Source organism: Marmota monax, unplaced genomic scaffold, assembly GCF_021218885.2.
Source record: "Marmota monax isolate L192 unplaced genomic scaffold, Marmota_monax_Labrador192_F-V1.1 WCK01_AAM20220418_F8-fsc00113, whole genome shotgun sequence".
NCBI classification, from domain to species: Eukaryota; Metazoa; Chordata; class Mammalia; order Rodentia; family Sciuridae; genus Marmota; species Marmota monax.
The window spans coordinates 4,053,408-4,072,666 of NW_026694479.1; the positions used below are offsets into that span (position 1 = coordinate 4,053,408).

A 19,259-nucleotide genomic window follows, 5' to 3' on the forward strand; every position below is an offset into this window, starting at 1 on the left:
ATTTTCAACATCCAAACCTGAAAATTGTGACTTATGGTTAAAATGCCTTAGGCATGAGGTTTCTGCTCAGAATTCCAGTTTTCCCAGTTCCTTCCAGACCTCAGCCAAGGACTTAAGTTGATATGCAAATAGAAGAAGCCTGGAGCACTCAGTATGAGACAGATCTGAGGCCCAAGAAAAAAGAGTAAAGTGTCTTTTTATGGGAACTCAAACTAGATTAAACCAAAGAGTAAATTGTATGGCATTTACTAATTACTGGCCGGTCAATTTTTTCTAGGACTTTTGCTCTTTCTTAGATTCTGTATTTTTTTTGAGTTCATGATTTTGATCCTACAGACAAGTTAATATTTTTCTGATAAGTTCTATTTTTGATCAACTGGAGTTTTTTTAAACATTGCAATGAGATTTCACCTGAGAAAGCTACAATGCCTTTACTATTGTGTTGTGTTACACTTGTGTTACGTGTTGTATGTCGGTATGTCTGTGTGTATGTCCATATATCGTGCAGTGATATGACAATTGACAGATGAGGAGCGCTCATGAAAAATTTTTAAAAAATGGATCCAAATATCTTTGATTCACGTGATTCAAAAGGTTCAATTTAAATTGGGTAAACAGATGAAAGTAAAGATGTCTTTAAAATTAAGCTTATAAGTTTTTCTAGATGTTCAAAAAGGCCCTAATAAAATGTTAAATCTGCTTAAATTCAAAAATTTACAAGTATTGTTTCAAAATGTGAACAGAAGGAGGTTAACAGATAAAAAAGAGAAACTAGAAGGTTCTAGATATGGATTTAATAGAGGAAAAATGTGTTTCTGGATAAGAGTCTATATGATTAAGAGGGCTTAATGAGGGCTTAAATGATATAAAAAAGGTCTGTGTAAGTTGCTTATAAGTGTAAGTTTTTGAGCAAGTAATCTTAAAGAAATTAAACAGCTGGTCAAACAAGTGCTGTTGTTTTAGAGAATTGTGCTATGTTATTTCTTTAAAAGCTAAACTTGGTTAATATAAAAACATCAATGTAATTGTGGTGTTAATGTGTCCGTATCTTCCAGGTATACAAGTCTGTTAGGTAGAAGCTTTAGAAAGAGCATTATATCAAGCTGGTGTTCTAAAATTGTATGGCAATTTTAGATTTAAAAAGAAAAACATGTTGATTTATTTATATCATTTGTGTTCTATAACTGGACTTGTTATCCATAAGATATGTAAAGTTCTATGTTAGTTTTTACACTGAGATACAATTTAAATGTATTTTTAAGTTAATGAGAGCCTAATCTGTGCGAAGGTTTTATTGCAAAACAGAAAAGTACATTACTACTTTTCTACAAAAGGTTAAAACTTTCAGCTTTTCTTTAATTCATGTTTTAGGTGTGATATTATATTGTGTTAGCTAATATTCATGTGAACTTGAGCAACAATTTATGTAGGCTTTGTAAAATGATGTTTATAAAGCAAAGATCAGTTTCAGAACTACAGTACTTAAGATTTATGAAGAGCCCTGCCTTACTTGAGATAAGGCTCTGTCCCATCTCACCACATGTGAAAGTGACTATGAAAGAAGTAGGCCAGATTTCAGTACAGTTAAAGTTGTGTCCAAAAGTAGGTTTTTGCCAAGATTACTAGGATCTCAAACAGGGAATTATGATGTATAACCCTGCCAGAATTCAAGGTAGCTATTACATGAACTAAATATGTTTTTACTCTTGATAATTTTATTTTGTAGTTTTCTTATAAATGATTTAAGATTGCCTGTTAATGTTTTGCAGAGGTACTGCTTTAAGAACACACAACGTGGGTTAATTTAAGATAAGGAGTTATCACCTACAGGATAGAGAGATAGACATTAAAGCCCAGTACTCTTAGTATAAGGCTGTTGAAACTTATTTGCTGCACGTTTAAGATTAAGTTTTAAAATTGAAGTTAATTTAAAAGGGCCAAGAAAACCAATATTTGGCTCTTGCCCTCTGAGTCAGTCTGAATCAGGGAATAGGGGACTTCTCCAAAGAGCTTTGCAATTCTAGGCCACACAACCTCCCGATCAGGGAGATTAATGAGACCAGTGGAGGACAGAAAGCCAATCAGTGCATTTGCTGTGAATAGGAGGGTCATCAGAAAAGGGAGACATCCCTGATGCTTCCAAGGGAAGCCATATGGTCAAGCAAGGCCTGGACCCATCCTAGCGCAAATGGCACTAGCAGCGCAAATGGCACTAGCTGAACTGAGAAGCTGCTGTGAAGTTCCCGAGGACTCCCAGGGAAACTCAGCTGACTGTTAACAATACATAGAAACAAAACTCAGTTTGACTTGCTTCATCTTAAACACTTAGCAAAGACAGTCAAAGCCAAAGCACAGCTGTTCCTGGGCATTTTAAATAATAATAATAGTTAAATGTAATTTCCAAAAATAAGTAAACTGGAGGCTACAAAAGAGATTCTCAGACAGGAATGCTTGATAACTATTAAAAGGAACTGCCAGAGTGTGGTGAGCCACTTCTGCCGTTTCTGCAGACTATGGTCGCCATTACAAGATGGCGCTGGCTCTGCTGTGGTCTGTGACAAACAACTCCTTATTTGGGAGAGTTGGCGCATGGTTTTTCACCACCCTATGAGAAAGCTCCACATGGCAGCTTCGCAATGGGGCTTGAGATGCTTTATTAAGGCTGGGAGGGGCATCCGAGAGAGAGAAGAAGAAATATCAAGGGCCTGAATAAACTGCTGAAAGAAGATTCCTGAGTTGCGTCTTCCTTGCGGGCAAGGGGTCGCGACACCAGAGTAGTTTTTAGTTTCAGGCCTTTATTTCTAACCTACACAGGTAGGCTTAGTGTTTGCAAGTATGGTTATCCAGCCCTAAGTAACAGAATTAAAGATTTCTCTATTAGACACAGAGGTCATACTAGTAAAAGGATCTTGCAAGATCAGATGACATTAAATTATTAAACTATATCTTAAGGGAAAGAACCGTCTGTAACCCTAAAAGTTAAATGTTGTGTTTACATCCCTGACATTTCTCGCAATGTGACAAATGTCCTTAAAGATTTACATGCTCAGATAGAAGCCATGTCCTCAGCAACTTTGTCATGGAAACAATATCTTAGCTCCTAGTTCTTGGTACTTCCTGGTGGAAAACATTGTTAGTCTTTGTCTTTGCCATCATACTCATTGGCATATTCCTGTGCTATGGCATTTATTGCTGCATCAATATGGTTCCAGTACTAATAAATTCTTGTTTCTCTCATAGACCATCCATCACTCAAATGGCCCTCCAGCCTATTACTTCTCAATCAGACTTCTATCATGGACCACTCGATAGACCTGATATTTTTAAAGGGGGACTCCAAACTGCTTGCCCCACATGGTCCCTTTTCAGCCTGAAGAAGCCAGAAAGATCTTCACCCCCCCTTCCTTACAGCAGTAAGGAGTTCCCAAATTAGAGGGGGGAATGAAGCCAGATTTAAAGTTAGGTAGTCAGTGTAGTTAGATAAATCGGGTCTAATGCCGAGTGAAATCTAAAATGGAGGCCATGCTGGCAATGATTCCGGGAAAAGCAGGACAACTGATGGAATGTTAATGAAGTCCCAAAAAGGCCCTAGGCCAAAGTCCACCTCAAAGAAATGTTAATGAACAGCCCCCAGCAAAAAGGTGCTGACTCAGAAGTCCTTCCAGACCAGATTACTTCTTTGGCCCACCTGTGTCCCACCCCTCGGGCCTTCCCACCTACATTCCATCACTGAAAGAACTATAAAAAGGGGAGACAACATCCCTTCCACGGATTCCACCTCTTGGGTCCCCTTCTTCCTCCGGGAGAAGTCTTTTCTGCTGTCCTTTAATAAACTTCTAATTTCTACTCTGAAAAAAATAAATAAATAAAATAGACATATGCTTTCTACTAAAGTTAAGACAGTATATGGAATATTTCCAAAGGTGAAATAATACATTTTATCACACTCTGGGTAAGAATTAAATGTTAATCGTAGAACACGTTACACATAGTTAATGGCCTGTATTTTTTACTCAGCCCGAGAAATAATGGGAGGTGACTGGAGACCCAGTCACTGTGACACATGCCTGACGTAGGTGGTTCTATAAGGCAGGATGAACTCAGTTGTCAGTTATCAGTAATATCAAACAGCTTCACCAAGGAAATAGGCCTGGGAGTTGCTCTGAAGCCAGCTGGAGTGAGGGGTTGGGAACTCAGAGGTAAGAGAGATGCCTGGAGCAGTTAGGCTCAAGGCAACAAGGGATTCCAATGTTCAGTCAAGTTCTAAGCAGCACAGGGAAGGCACAAGCAAGGCTGGGTGTGTAACAGAGCCCTCACCTCTGATGTTACTGGCTTCGAGTTCAAGCAATTCCAGAATGAAGAAACAGAAAACTGCAGCACAGCTCATGAACATGACCCTATCTACTCACATGGACAGAGTCCTTCCAATTGGAGACTTCCTTCCAGCCCACCAGGCTTCCTTTCTCTACTGAAGGTATTTGGGAAACAATTGCCAGCACTAGGTCACTAGTCAAGGGTGTTGCCATCGGAGTAGCTTTGAAGAGAAGATGCACTAAACATTTGACAAAGAGTACGAGGGAAGATTTCTAGAAACATCAACTCAGAAAGAAGGATGTGATGATGACATCTTCTTTTCTTTGGAAATTCAGAGTGAGAGCATTTCTGCAAGCAAAGGAGAGCCATCCCTCCTGTGTAGCCTCATGACCCTTTATCACGCTGTTGCCATTACCAGTCTGAGATTGTCACCTCATGAGGACATTCTTGGAACTTTCCCACTGCAGCTTTGCTCCTCTGGCTTCCTTGTTGACTGAGAGTCATTTCATTGTGTGTCTGGGCCATGGCTACACTTTAGTGACTCTGGTGACCAGCCACAAATCTGCTCTCATGCAACATTTCTTTAAAGAAGCAAAATATTGTACACAAGGAATTGTGTAATTTCTGAAATTTTAGCAAAATTACAGGAAGAGAAAAATAATGACAATATAAATATGCAAGTATAGGCATTTTATATCCACTAACAAAAAAAAATATTTCTCTAGTTTCATCTATTTACCAGCAAATGTCATCATTTCATTCTTCTTTGTGGCTGAGTGAAATTTCACCATGTATTTATACCACATTTCCTTTATCCATTCATCTCTTGATACATACCTAGGCTGGTTCTAGAGCTTTGCTATTATGAGTTGTGCTAGTATAAACCCTGATGTGCCTGTATCACTATAGGATGATGATTTTATAATGTTGATTTATCTTTGGGATAAATCAAAGAATGAGATAAATCAAGGAGTGAGATATCTGTGTCATATGGCAGAAAGTCAAGGGCTGAATTTTTTGTTCATGTGTAGAAGCTAGACCAAAATAGGGGCAAAAAAGTTGGAGGGGGGAATCCCATGAAAATAAGGGAGATCAGTGAAGCAGAAGAAGGTGATTGATGGCGAAGGAGGAGGCATGGGGAAAGAGAGCAATGGTGAAATAAAATTGACCAAATTATTCTACGGATATATAAGAATATACCACAGTGAATTTCACCTTTATATAAAGCACTAATTTTAAAAATATACAAATAAATGGAAAGAATACCAGTGAAGTAGAGCAAGAGCAAAAGAAGGTAAAAGGAGGGATGGGAAAGGTAAATACTAGGGATTGATTATATTTCATGCATGTATGATTACATCAAAATGAATTTCAATATCATGCATAATGGTATTACCCTAATAAATCATTTAAAATGTATATATTGTAAGGTCATTTTGACTTTAGTTTACAAAGAAAATATTTTTAAAAAAAATATGCAATCTGGTACCAAGTAAGAATACATTTGGGCTTTCACAAGATAAGTAACATCTTTAGGTCTTTGAAAATGTAAGATTTAGGTTAGATGACTTCTCAGTTTCTCACATACTTATTAATTGTCAATATTACCATGACTATTGACTATTGCTCACAAGAAAAGTGGTAGACAATAAGGAATAAATCCCAAGATGCTACTCAGCCATATTTTTCTTAATTCTCTTTCATCAAGCATGATTATACTTAGTGTAAGCTAATATAAATTTCTCTCCTTCTTTCTTTGTTTCGTCTTTCCTGTCTTCTTCAATATTTCTCTGGAACTCATTTGCTTACTAGAATCAATATATGTTTCTAGGTCATTCAAACATTCCCTTCTTTACTAGAAGGGATTAAAAATTTAGGTAAAAATCACAATAACTACTTTAAATCAAAGATAATATTTTGAAACCATCATTGTCATAGTGCATTGGTTGTATGAAAGTAATTGAAAAACAGGAGATATCTTAAGCTTTTGAGAATTCTGAGTCTTTGTTCTAAAACAGAGCAAAAGAAAACAGCCTAAAAAGGGGGCCAATCCTATGTCTTCAAGAACTAAGACCTATCAAAAAATATCATATTAATAAATTTTATATCAATTTAAAGTACATGTTATTTGGGCATGGTGGTGTATAATCCCAGTGACTTCAGACTCTGAGACAGAAGGATTGCTAGCTCTAGCAGGGTCTGGAAACTTTGTATAGATCCTGTTTCAAAATAGAAAGATAAAAAGAGCTAGGGATATAGTCTAGTGGCAGAGCAACCCTGGGTTTAATCTCCAGCACCACAGACACACATACAAAAATTGTTTTAAGTACATTTGGAATACAGTTGTGTCAATCTACTCAGATGATTCCATAGCAATAAACCTGGGTTTCTATAATACAGACTAAAGGTAGACACCATCACATAATTAAATCAAAATAATAATGTTTATTATCATGACTCACCCTTAAAAGATGCCTTAAGCTCCATTAAAATTAGAAGTTCAAAACAGAGAACATATTTAAATATATAAACTTTACTATGGAGTATGAAATCTAATCCAACGAGTGAATACCAGCTTGCTATTTGAATATATAACTGCAGCATTTGTAGTTAAATGCTCATCAGGATAAACATAAATATGAAGAAATTCAACTGGTAACATTATTGCAATTATCTTTCCGTTATTCTTCCCCTAGTTCAGTGACTTGAAATACAGAAAGCTGTGGTTTGAATACGTTTGAATACATTCCTTCTAAACGTATAGGGTGGAACATGATATTCCAGGTATTGGACGGCAGGGTCTTTGTAGAAGTGACTCAGTCATGAGAATTCCACTCACATGAAGGATTATAAACCACTTATAAAGAGGCTGAAGGGAGTACACTAGTGCCATTTGTCCTTCTTGCCTTCTGCTACATAAGGACACAATTTTTGTCCCTTCCAAGGATGAAGCAATAAGTCTCCATCTATGAAGCACAGACAGCTTTCACCAGAATGCTGGCTCCTTAAGCCTAAGACTTCCCAGCTTCCAGAACTATGATTGATACATTTCTATTATAAATTACACAGACTGAAACACAGGACGTGTGGACCAGAATGCTAACTGATCTCCAAAGCTGTCACCTCTTCTTCCTGAACCCACAGCCTAATTTATAATTTCCTTTTCAATAAGGTATAGATTAGATTGTAAGTAGAAGTAAGGTACAGCACTCACAGCCCTGACCCATTAAAAGGAGTACCTTCTGTGTTATTCCTGAAATGCTGAGTGTAACTGAGCTGAAAGATGGAAAATGCTGGACCCCAAAATTTATAATGTAGAGGAGGGTCCCTCCATGACCAGGAATAGTAATTTGGGGATTTTATGTGAGGAAAAAGTTATACCTTTATTTTCTTAAGACTCTGAGATTTTGGAATTTATCTTTTCCAGCAGCTAGTGATTTGAATGCAAGGATACTTAGCCACTGAGCCACAACCCCAATCATCTTTATTTTTCATTCTGAGACAGTGTCTTGCTAAGACCTCACTAAATTGCTGAGGCTGGCTTTCAACTGGTGATCCTCCTGCCTCAGCTTCCAAAGCTGTTGGGATTATGTGCGTGCACTGCCATGCCCAGCAGCTAGTAATATCTTAAGTAAAACAGAAATAGGTACTTTAAAGTACTGTGCTAAACTTCAAATATATGATATTATCTTAACAGGAAATGAAGACAGGAAGTGGGAAATATATACAGCCATGTGTCAGAGTGGCCAATATGATAACTGGGAAAGCAAAATAAAGATAGCTCCATTGAAATGAATGGAAAAACTCATAGCGGCAGTGTGTAGGCATCACTTCGGTTTTTAGCCAAATATTCCAAGAAAAGAATGATTTGAGGCATGAATTCTAAGCAGAACGTAAAGAACTTCAGAGTCTACAAATATGGAAGCTTTAAGATCTCGAAAAGCCAATTGTTTCAGAACTCAAATAATAAGTAGTAAAGATTAAAGAGGCTTTGAAAGACAAAGTCCATTAGACCTTAAGAGGACTTCAATCAGATTAAAGGGTGTAGATTTCTACCAAGTCAATTATCTCTCCTTTGACTGCCAAATGAGAAAGCTGGAGGGAGGGGGAGGCCAAAAGGAAAAATCAGTCATGAGAATTGTCTTGAACTCTGTGCATGGTCAATGGTACATAGAAACTATTGGAAGCAGAGAAGTCTATTGGATTCTAAGGTAATTACATTACCAAAGAAACCACAAGTCCAAGCCAACACAGCCTTTGAATTTAATCTTATCTTCAGGGAAAAAAATGTGAAAGCTATAACCTTGGGAAGAGGATATAGTACCCAACAAATTTTCCTTGTAGAAAAATAAAAATAAGGAACAAACTCCCAGAGGCTACAAAGAATACACACATGCCAATTCCTCCCACAGTGCCCAGGCAGCGTCTCATCAAGACACTCTGTACCAGCAGGTAAGAAGAACCTCTTCAAGACAATTGGAAGAATGGCAAAGAGTTTACTAAATGAGGATAGTAATTCTAATAATAATCCCACATACCAATATTTCACAAATTCAAATAGACCTCAAAGAAAAGCCTTCTTTGATTTGGTGTGTCATGTGTGCTCTGGAGTCAAGGGTAAAGGCGTATTTGTGTTTTTATTTTTATTATTATTATTTTTAAAAAATCTGGCTTCAAACCAAAAATAAAAACACAACAAAACAATAAATTTTAAAATTAGAGAGATTTCAATTTATAAGGGTAAATGCTTCCCTATTTCTTATCCTCTTAATGTAAATAAGTATTGCTTCAGGATGGAAACAAGTTTGCTTTGATGATTGGGGCTATCATTTTGAACCTGAACTTTGTTAATAACAAAATTACTTCATATTTAAAATACATCTGAGATCAATAATTGCCGGAGTTCATAATTGTGGCATCTAAGACTTGGACTTGTTTTGGTTGAGTAGTTTTTCTAGGAAAAAATAAAAAGTATACTTTCACAAAATAAAATTTTAACACAGCAAAATAAAAATAGTGGGCAAGATCAACATTGGAATGTATGTTTCTATCAAGAATTGCACTAATGGAATACATTCAGATTGACTGTTTTGAAAATCCCTGTTGTACTTTTCTGTCACTTGCTTTAAACACATATGAATTTTTCCATAAAATGACAATCCATTGATAAGCAAATAGAGCAAGTCAACAGCAGTAAGTCAATTCTCTCTACATACTATTTTCCCCATTTGTATTTTTAGATTTACCTTCAGAATCAAAGAAAAGTGCTTAAAATCATTCAAATTGCATTTTTATCAGTGATAGTATAAAAATATCAGCATATGAAAATGAGCTGCAACTGTGATGTTTTATTTACTGTTCTACTCAATTTGTGGCTTTTAATAAATTAGTTATTTTGGTCATAATGCTTATAGACAATAGATGAAATTAAGTTTTTATTTCTCCCTCAATGCATGTGCTACCTGAGCCTGCTTAGAAATTATAACTGCACGGTGATTTGTGATTGAGCAGTGTAAACATTTAGAGAGGGGCTAAAAATCAAAGAAACAGCAGCTAAAATAAAATGCCATTATTCTGTTTTTAATTTTTTTGTAGTTGTAGATGGACAGCATGCCTTTATTTTATTTGTTTATTTTTATGTGGTGCTGATGATCGAACCCAGTGCCCCCCATGTGCAAGGCAAGCACTCCGCAGCTAAGCTACAGCTCCAGCCCAAAGTGCAATTATTCTGAATCCCTGAATATCTTTCCCTCAAGAGGACAACAGAACTCTTTCTATGACATTAGAGCAAATCCATATCAGCTACCCAGTTCTGTTCTCTTAAATATGAAAATACAATCAAAGATCACTGGGCATGTGGACAACCAGAATCAGGAAAGGAAAAAGATAAATTTGTGCACGTCACCAAGCAAGACACGTGAATAGCTACTTTGTAGAACAGACAGGACTTTTTAAATCCTCAAGAATTCTCACTCATAGCTCATTTTTGTTATTGGTAGAGTCATTTCTGTCCACCATACTTCTAAATATTGCAGCTCCTCAATATGGACTGAGACCCCTCTTTTTCTCTATATTCTTCCCCCGCATTGTCTTATCCAGTGCATGGCACCAACTGAACAGACTATGTCTCCACTTTTCACCCTCTTGTAAAACTCATATATTTAACTGCCTGTATTGTATCTCTATTTGATATCTAAGTTTATTTCAATTTTACATGTTTCTCATTAATTCCAAATCTGCTTTTTCTAAGTCTTTCTCATATTTACAAATGCCCTGGCCATTCATTACTCAAGCTATGTCATCTTTATTTTTCTCTACATTTTTTCTTCCCACTTGGGCCCTATATCACTATTTCCTCTGTTTGAAAAATCCTTCCCTGTGTCAGACTCTTTGCTTTGACCAAAACTTCAGTCAAGCTCCTGGCCCTTTCTGCCTAGGCCTAAGCTTGGGCTTTCTTCTCTTTCCTTGTAGAGTCCAGTTTGAGCAAGAATCCTACTAATTCAGTTTATTGAAGATCCTCCACTCTTAGTATCTGACCACCCTTGATATTTCATCCACTAGGTTTGGTTTAGCAATAATCACAACAACTCAATATAGCCAGAAACTCCTCACCATAAATACTCATTGAAGTCAAAATAATATATTTTAAGTAGATTATTAAAATTATAATGATTATTAATAGAACCAATATAAATATTAAACATTGGAGGGGGCAGGTAATGAATGAACCAAACCCTTATCTTTTATAAATGGGAACAAATAGATAATTGTTTGAAATTGAAGTCAAGAAACAGAAACTCTAGAATAATATGTAGAGCTATAAAAATGAATCTAGATAAAAGGAAGAACAGAAAATCTGACTCAAATTTGCCTCTGGGAAGTGGGGTGGGGAAAAGAATGAAGGAGCATAATCCCCTTGCTTTCCTTCCATTTTTACTGTAGAATTTGTTTGCATGTGGACATATTATTTTATTTTCTAATGGATTAAAAAATGGAAATTTCCATTCTTCAATAAATTGTTTTATAAACATCTGTTTAGTACAAGTCCTATGCTCAGTGTTCTCTGAGCATCTGTGTATCCTTACCTGAGTCATTCTTGAGTAGAGGAAGTCTGTGCATAATGGTGTGGATGGGTTCTCTTTGGTTCCTTCCTCATTATAGCATTTCTGTGAGTGTTAGATTCCATTTTCAAACATTAACCTGGAGGGCAGGCGGTTGAACCACATGACCAAATACTCAGTTTCCATCAGTTATTTATCTGGTTTAGCTGTAAATCAATCATTATCTGGTTTCACTGGATGAAAAAGGAATCTCTTCTTCTTGCTGCCTGGTTACAGGACCCAGCTAAGTGGAGTTTATTGCTGAATAGATTGAAGTCTTACATCTTTCCTTTGCCAGACAGAAGCATACAATCATCCATTCCTGGGATCCCAGGTCTCTTCCTTCTTTCAGTTTTTCTCCTTCCAACTGCCAGAAAGCAGTTTCCACACTGCAAAAGGTTTTCCTTTCTCTGGTCAAGGATTTAACAAGGGAAGAATTTATAGGCGAAATACGTAGTAAGTATTTCACCACCTTTCTGCTTCTGTGCCAAGGGCCTTACTAGGCATTGAGAATGGAAATGTGTCCAGACCCTGAGAGATAAATGGTTTGAATGGGTCACAGCATTCTTACAATGGAAAAGAACAAACCTGCTTCCATTTTAGCCAAAGTGTCCATTTACTTTTGCTTATTTATTAAGTAAAATTTTACTCATATTATCAATGATTTTATTAAATTAATTGCTTCCTCTGATTTAAAAAAAAAAATGTCAGGTAGGGAGCTGAAGGCATCCAGAGAGAGGTGAAGCAGAAGATTGTACTATGTTGTGTTCTAACAAGGATGGGAATGATATGATGCCAGTCTGCTACAAAACTTCAAGACTTGCCAAGTTTACAAAACTGGGTATTCACTTTCACCTCTCCCTTGTGATGCTTTAGCATCCTTTTAACTCCAAAATTTACAAAACTAGGGCTGGGTGTATAGCTCAGTTGGTAGAACATTTGCCTAGCATACACAAGGCCCTGGGTTCAATCCCCAGTACCAACACACACACACACACACACACACACACACACCAAAAAAAATTACAAAACTAGAAAAACTAGTTGTAAAACCCAACAAGGAAAATTTAAGCAAATTAGAAATGTATCTATTGGTAAACATTATTTTTGTTTCCAGGATGAAGTGGTTTAAAGATAATTTGGGCCCTTCTATGTTTTTAACTTGTTTAATTGAACAACTGTCCTAGTAACACATTTGCATCTCATGATATTTTCATGTATAGCATTTGTTAGTTAACCTGTGTCAAATATTTTTGTTCCCACCTAAAGGTTCAGGTTAAGTAGTAATTGGTCATTTTGCCATGGCATACATCAGATTGACAACAATATAAAGCAGCATACAGAAGCAAATTTCCAGGTTAGGAAGTGTGTAGACATAATAAGAAATTTATATTTGGTCTCTTTTCCTGGTCCCTGACACCAAGTTCCTAAAAGCCTTATAATTTCTTGAATTATAGGGTGATAGAAGCATAATTTGTTAGAATATTTGGGCTTAATCCCATTCCCCACAGAAGAAAGAAGACAAAACCTTTGTAATCTCAAGAGTGATAACAATGTCTTTGTGTATGTTAATAGAATGACTCATGATGGGTGGGTTTGCTGGATAGCTTCAGTAAGGGGGTTAGAGGCCAGGAAAAAACAAGACACATTAGACAGAGGATTAGAACTTTTCAGCCTCACTTCCCAACCTCCTAGAAGGGGAGCAAGCCAAGATCAAGTTAATCACCAATGCCCAATCAGTCATTCCTATATAATAGGTCCTCCATGAAAATCCTAAATGAAAGGGTTCAGAGATTCCCAGCTGGCAAACAAATACTTGTGCTGAGAGAAAGGAATGCTCCTTCCTCACATTTTGTCTTACATGTCTGCTCATCTGGCTGTGCATCTATAACTTTTAAATCCTTTACAAGAAACTGGTAAATCTAAGTGAAGTATTTCCTCAAGTTCTGTGCACCATTATTGCAAAGCAAAAAAAAAAAAAAAGAAACAGGAAAGATATTGTGGGAAATGCCTGTTTGTAGCCATGTTGGGCAGTAGTTGGGTACAACAGGCATCCAGTACTTGCAGAGGGTGTCTGAAATTGGAGGAGTGGGGAGGTCTTGTGAGACTGAGCCCTTAACCTCCTAATTCTGGGTCATTAGTGTCAGAACTGAATTAACCTGTGGGACACTCCTTGGTGCCTGCAGAGAACTGGGAAAGTGCTGTGAACAGAGGAACAGATGTGTCTTTTAGAGGTACCCAGCCCACTGAGCACCATGCACACTTGACAGAGGCTATGCTGTTTGCTGCTTTTTCTCATGCGTGAAGGTCCTCATGAAACATATAATCCCCAACCTTCATCCTAAATAAAAATCTACTCAATAGTCTTAGCTTTGTAACCACCTTTAAGTAAAAATTAATGCTGATAAATCACTATGAACATTCACAAAAGTCACATAACTAATAAACATCATGTCCTAAAGTTTTTCAATTTCTAGTTTTCCCTTACAAATTTCTGAGGCTACACAAATTTCAGAGTTCTACTATATTTCTGATTGTAGTTCAGGTAAAAGTCATCTAATTCCTTTACATTTAATCTAAAAAATGGTAATCTAATGTCTACTACCAGCTGTCTAAAATATCTGAATGATGTTTTCATTTGAGGTTTATATACAAGAGTAGAAAACATCAACATGGATTTCTTCCCACTTAGAAGTACCCCCTTCTATATACATTTGAACAAATACTGGAACTAAATTAATGAGGATGGTTGAGTTTCAAACAGACAATTCAAGGACAATTGTATTATTGAATCTATTCTTCACTGGGCTTAGGAAACATGAAATGTGTCCTCTGGGATATTGTATTTCTATAATGATTGAAAAGCTTACATGCAAAATCATTATTGCCATACAATTATTTTAAATAATTGGGGTTGTAGCTCAGTGGCAGAGCACTTGACTTGCACATGTGAGGCACTGAGTTCAATCCTCAGCACCACATGAAAATAAATATAAACTAAATAAAGATATTGCGTCCATGTATAACTAAAAAAATTTTAAAAATGTTATCAGTGTATTAAAATTCATGCAAATATACAATTATAAAATATTTACCTAAATATTTTTTCTTCTGAGCTTTTCTCTACTTACTAGAAAATTAAAATAGTTTATAAATGAATGTGTAGATCTCCAACTTAAGAGAAAAACCTTTAACATAAAATTTCTGGCAAATGATAATATAAATCTGAATCTGTCTTATTCAAGATGAAAATCAATTTATAATCCCATAAGCTATAATATGCTTGGTGTTAGACTTCATTTGCTATTAAATTTCATTGAAACCACCAACTACGTATCACAAAATAACTCCTTTGAATGTACACCTTCGAGATGTGAGAACTGTAATACTGAAATCTGAGTCACAAATATAATAGCAAATCTTGCTCAGATCTGTCTTAGAGGCTTCCCATCTCCACACAGTGCTACTGGCCAATGGATACCACAGCAATGGAGCACAGACAGGTAAACGACAAGGGAGCAGGGTTACCATCAAACCATTTATCTAAGGTTGCAACTACACCAAAGTTTTAATCAGCCCTACTGCAACTTAAACAGTATGAAAACAAGATTCTTTGCTTAGGAAATGTGTAATAAAAACTTTATGTAAAATTGCCTTCAGAATGCTTCCTTACCCAACACCTAAGCTAATTGCTTATCTCTTCAAGACACATAAAGTGATGAAAATAATTTTAGTCCATAGAAAGGCAAAGATATTTAAATTTCATAAGCTTTATTTTTTGTTAAAATTATTGTTTTCTCAGATTCTTTAACATATGTGGGTAAAATAATCTTTTAATTAGTCATTTTAGTTTTCACATTTTAAAGTTCCATGTGATTTTGTTTTAGATCACCTTCACATTTTTAATATGGCTTCAGGGGTTCTCTTTTTACTTTTTTTAACATTTTAAAACAATGATTTTTAAATGTTTATTTGTCATAACCTTATATAAAGCCTTATTTCTCTTATTTAAAGAGAAATAAAATAAAAATCCATGTTTATTTTCATATATCTATATATTTTTTGTACCAGGAATTAACCCAGGGGCACTTAATCATGAGCCACATCCCCAGCCTTTTTCATATTTTATTTAGAGACAGGATCTTGCTAAATTGCTCTAGGCCTTGCTACGTTGCTGAGGCTGACTTTGAACTCGCCATCCTCCTGCCTCAGCCTCCCAAGTAGTTGGGTTCACAGGCGTGCACCACTTCACCAGGTCACTTCCACACATCTTAAGAAACAGAAAATGGCCAATACTTTTGAAGCTTTCTGTGTGCCCTCCCTAATCAACTTTCTCATTCCTTTTCCTTTCTCTAACTCTGCCATGAACTGTGTGCATCACTCTTTTACTTTTTTGTAGTTTTCACATATATGTGCTTATCACTAATTAGTACATTATTTTAGTTTGCATTTTGTGTTTCATATAAAAGAAATAATAGTCTAGTCTTTGTTTTCAACTTGCTTCTTTTACTAAAACATTTTGGTTTTAAAACTGATTCCTGTTGATATATGTAGTGATAGTGTAGTGGTATATATCATTATATAAATACAGTAAGATATTTTTCCATCATTAATTGTGTTCTCTCTCCCTCTCTCTCATATTTACAAATTATAGTTTTGTCAATGTTATAGTATAACTCTTTCTCATGTACATATCCAGCCCTAGGAGAGATAAGTCATTGGAGATATATATATATATATATATATATATATATATATATATATAGAGAGAGAGAGAGAGAGAGAGAGATCGATATATAGATATATATCGATATCTATCTATCTATATAAAATCTTCTACTATAACAGTTTACAGATGATGCCAGTGTAAGTTCATGCTACTCTGCATCTTTATAAAAAATTGTTTCAGTTTTTAGTTTTAGCCAACTGTGTTGGTATAAAATAACTCACTGTCTACTTGGGAGACTGGAGCAGGGGATTGCAAGTTTAAAGATAGCTAGGGAAACTAAGCAAGGTAGCTCTTTAAAAAAAAAATAGGACTGGTAAGTAGATCAGTTGTAGAGTGCTACTGGGTTTATTCCCTAATACTGAAAAAAATTACAAATCCAAAAAAATTATTTTGATTTTTATCTCGATTATCTTGTTGACTAATGAAGTTAAATATGTTTTTCCTAAGTGTACTGGCCATGTGAGTCTCAGCAAAATTTGTTTTTTATTTTTTCTAAGGTATCATTCATCCTTTGCTTGTTGATTTGAATGAGTTTTAAAACATATGTTTCATTTTATTAGTTACATTATGAAACATAACTTATTTCATTCAGGGTCTTTTTTTTATATATATCTTCATTTTATTTTTATGTGGTGCTGAGGATCGAACCCAGTTCCTCACGCATGTCAGGAGAGCATGTTACTACTTGAGCCATATCCTGAGCCCAGGGTCTTGTTTTTAACATTGTTTTTTTTTTTTTCCTTCTTGATGATTTTTAAAATTGTAACTTGCTCTTATGTTTTCCATTTCATATTTTACATCTTTAATTATTACTAAAACCAAATGTCTTTTATTCCAAATAAATCTATTTTTGAATTATCCTAAGGGTATTATCTTGGATTTTTCTTTGTTTCAGCTGAGTGTTACACATGATCACTAGCTTTATTTTAATTTTGTGTTTGTGGCTCATCTTTGATTAGGCCTTACTGTGGGTAAGTTAGATTGAATACATGCAACTTCAGAAAGTATTTGCAACTACTTCTTCTAACACTACTATCATAGGACCACTTCATTTCATTTCTCAGCTCAGCATGGACACTGACTGGTTAATTTAAACTCTAGGCCAATGTGAAGGTAGTGAGCATTGAGGAATTTTCTGTGTAAAATAGGGGATTCTTTCCCCTGAATCAGAGTACAGGCAGACATATTTCTTATACATTTTCTTTTGCAGGCCAGCAGGTTACTTTTTTTAGTATTTTCTTTCTTTGAGAGTATAAATTTTAAGGATCATAGCTGTACACTGGGGAGTTCTCAGTCCCTCCCCTCTACCTCGCAAATTTCTTAGGCCTGTGTGTTTTTCCTACATCATCCTAAAAATTATGGCTCTTGTTAAGGAGACTGGTGCATGCCCCTCGGGGCAGCCAGAGTTCACATGGCTCCTTTCAGCTTTTCAGTTTCCTTGTTATTTGGGCTTTGGGGAATTTCTTTCTTTCTTTCTTGAAACTTAAAACAATCTTGTTAAACGTATTCAACATTTTTTTTTTTTTGGCTTCGTAGGAAGGGATTTCTATAATAAAGATTATCTAATCTTTATTTCCAGAGGCTGTAGGCCCTCCATTATTAGTGAATATGGTACCTGTTTCTTCCTTTGTCCAGAGCAAATAGTAAGTTAAATGAAAATAATGATCCAAATTAAAAAGATGTTTTGAATTCTAAGAATAAATAATCAAGGAAGGAAGGAAGAAAAGAAAAAAAAGAAAGGAACTCCCAGGGAGGTAGGAAGGAGAGATTGCATTCTTAAATTCAAGACATGGCTAAAGAGAGCCAAGTACTTTTACATGTACCTCAGAAAGTATGAAAGCACTTAATACAGCCCTTTGGAGGCAGAAGTCATCTCAAGGAGACATAAGGTGATTAATTCATTCACCCTGGAACTCGTTTTTAGTCTTCCCTGACTTGGGACACATTTAACCCTGGGAACAAATCCCCACCTTGAGCAATCTGGCCCCTCCAATGACAGCAGCTTTGCTCATGCCCCCACTCCTCTCATTATTGGTGGCATTAGTCTAAGTTGTCGAATTTCCACCTCCCAGCTTTGGTGTGCCTCATACAAGGACACTTCCATCCTCCATTTCCACCCCATCAGGTCATCCAGTCCTCCATGAAAGTGATTGCATGAGGCCTAGAAGTGTTCTAGGCTGGAGGGCTGCTTAGTCTAATGAGGAGCCACCATCATTGTGCTTATCTGGAGGAATCTCTCCCACTCCACCCCACCCCATCTCTCTGAAGCTTCTGCCACTGGGACAACATACTGTTTTTGGAACCCCTGGCTCTCACAGACTCTGGTCAGACATACCTGAGATTTCACATCCAGAGCTTTTTTGACCAAAGTCAATCTCTGGTCAGAAGCAATGTTCCTTTACTGTAATTAGCATATCATGAGGGAACAAATCAATCGGATAAAACTTTCTCCCTTGAGGCAGTAGTAAGGTTTCAGTTATCCCTATTTATGGTGGATGAAGAGGGGTCTGAAAGAGAAAAGTCTTCTTCATATGACTAGCATAGAAAATCACCAGCTTATTGCATTCTGTGGACTAATTTGTAAGCCTATTTATACCAGAAACAAGGCAAAAGAGTACTCTGGTTATAAATAAACATGCCTAAATATCGCCCCCATCATAGATTTTATACATGTTAACATTAACTTGCTACTACAATATAGGCAAGATTCACTTTGTGGGTAATTTTTAACATATATGTTAATCCCAGACTGCTATATCCTGCCATCCACTGCTTTTAGGTAGGCTTCTTTATGAAGTCTACCATAAAGAAACTTACTGTGATATTAACATAAACACAATCAGTATGGTAAGTCAGTGGCCCCCAAAGAGTCCAGCAATTAATTCCAAATTTGTTTGTTGATTGCATTATCTTCAATTGTTGTTTGTGTATGTACACACACATTAACATGGACAAATAAAATTAACCTTGAATAATGGACATTATTATCTGCCTTTCTCCTACCCATCCCTTCTTTATCTGTCCAAACAGAATCTTGGATTTTGCTTTAATCCTTACTCTTTTCCCCAGAGAAAAAAATGCACCTGTGATAGCTGACTCCAGCTCTTGCTTCAGGG

At 36.1% G+C, this 19,259-nt stretch overlaps 1 protein-coding gene and 1 non-coding gene across 15 annotated transcripts in view; one reads left to right on the forward strand and one right to left on the reverse strand.

Moving 5' to 3' along the window:
• The window catches only part of Tenm3 (teneurin transmembrane protein 3), a 2,500,614-nt gene that overhangs the window by 1,799,141 nt on the left and 682,214 nt on the right, over nt 1-19,259 (reverse strand). The window lies entirely within an intron of this gene.
• On the forward strand, nt 12,324-12,399 carry Trnaa-agc (transfer RNA alanine (anticodon AGC)). The gene has a single exon. It is a non-coding gene; the product is annotated as a tRNA-Ala (tRNA).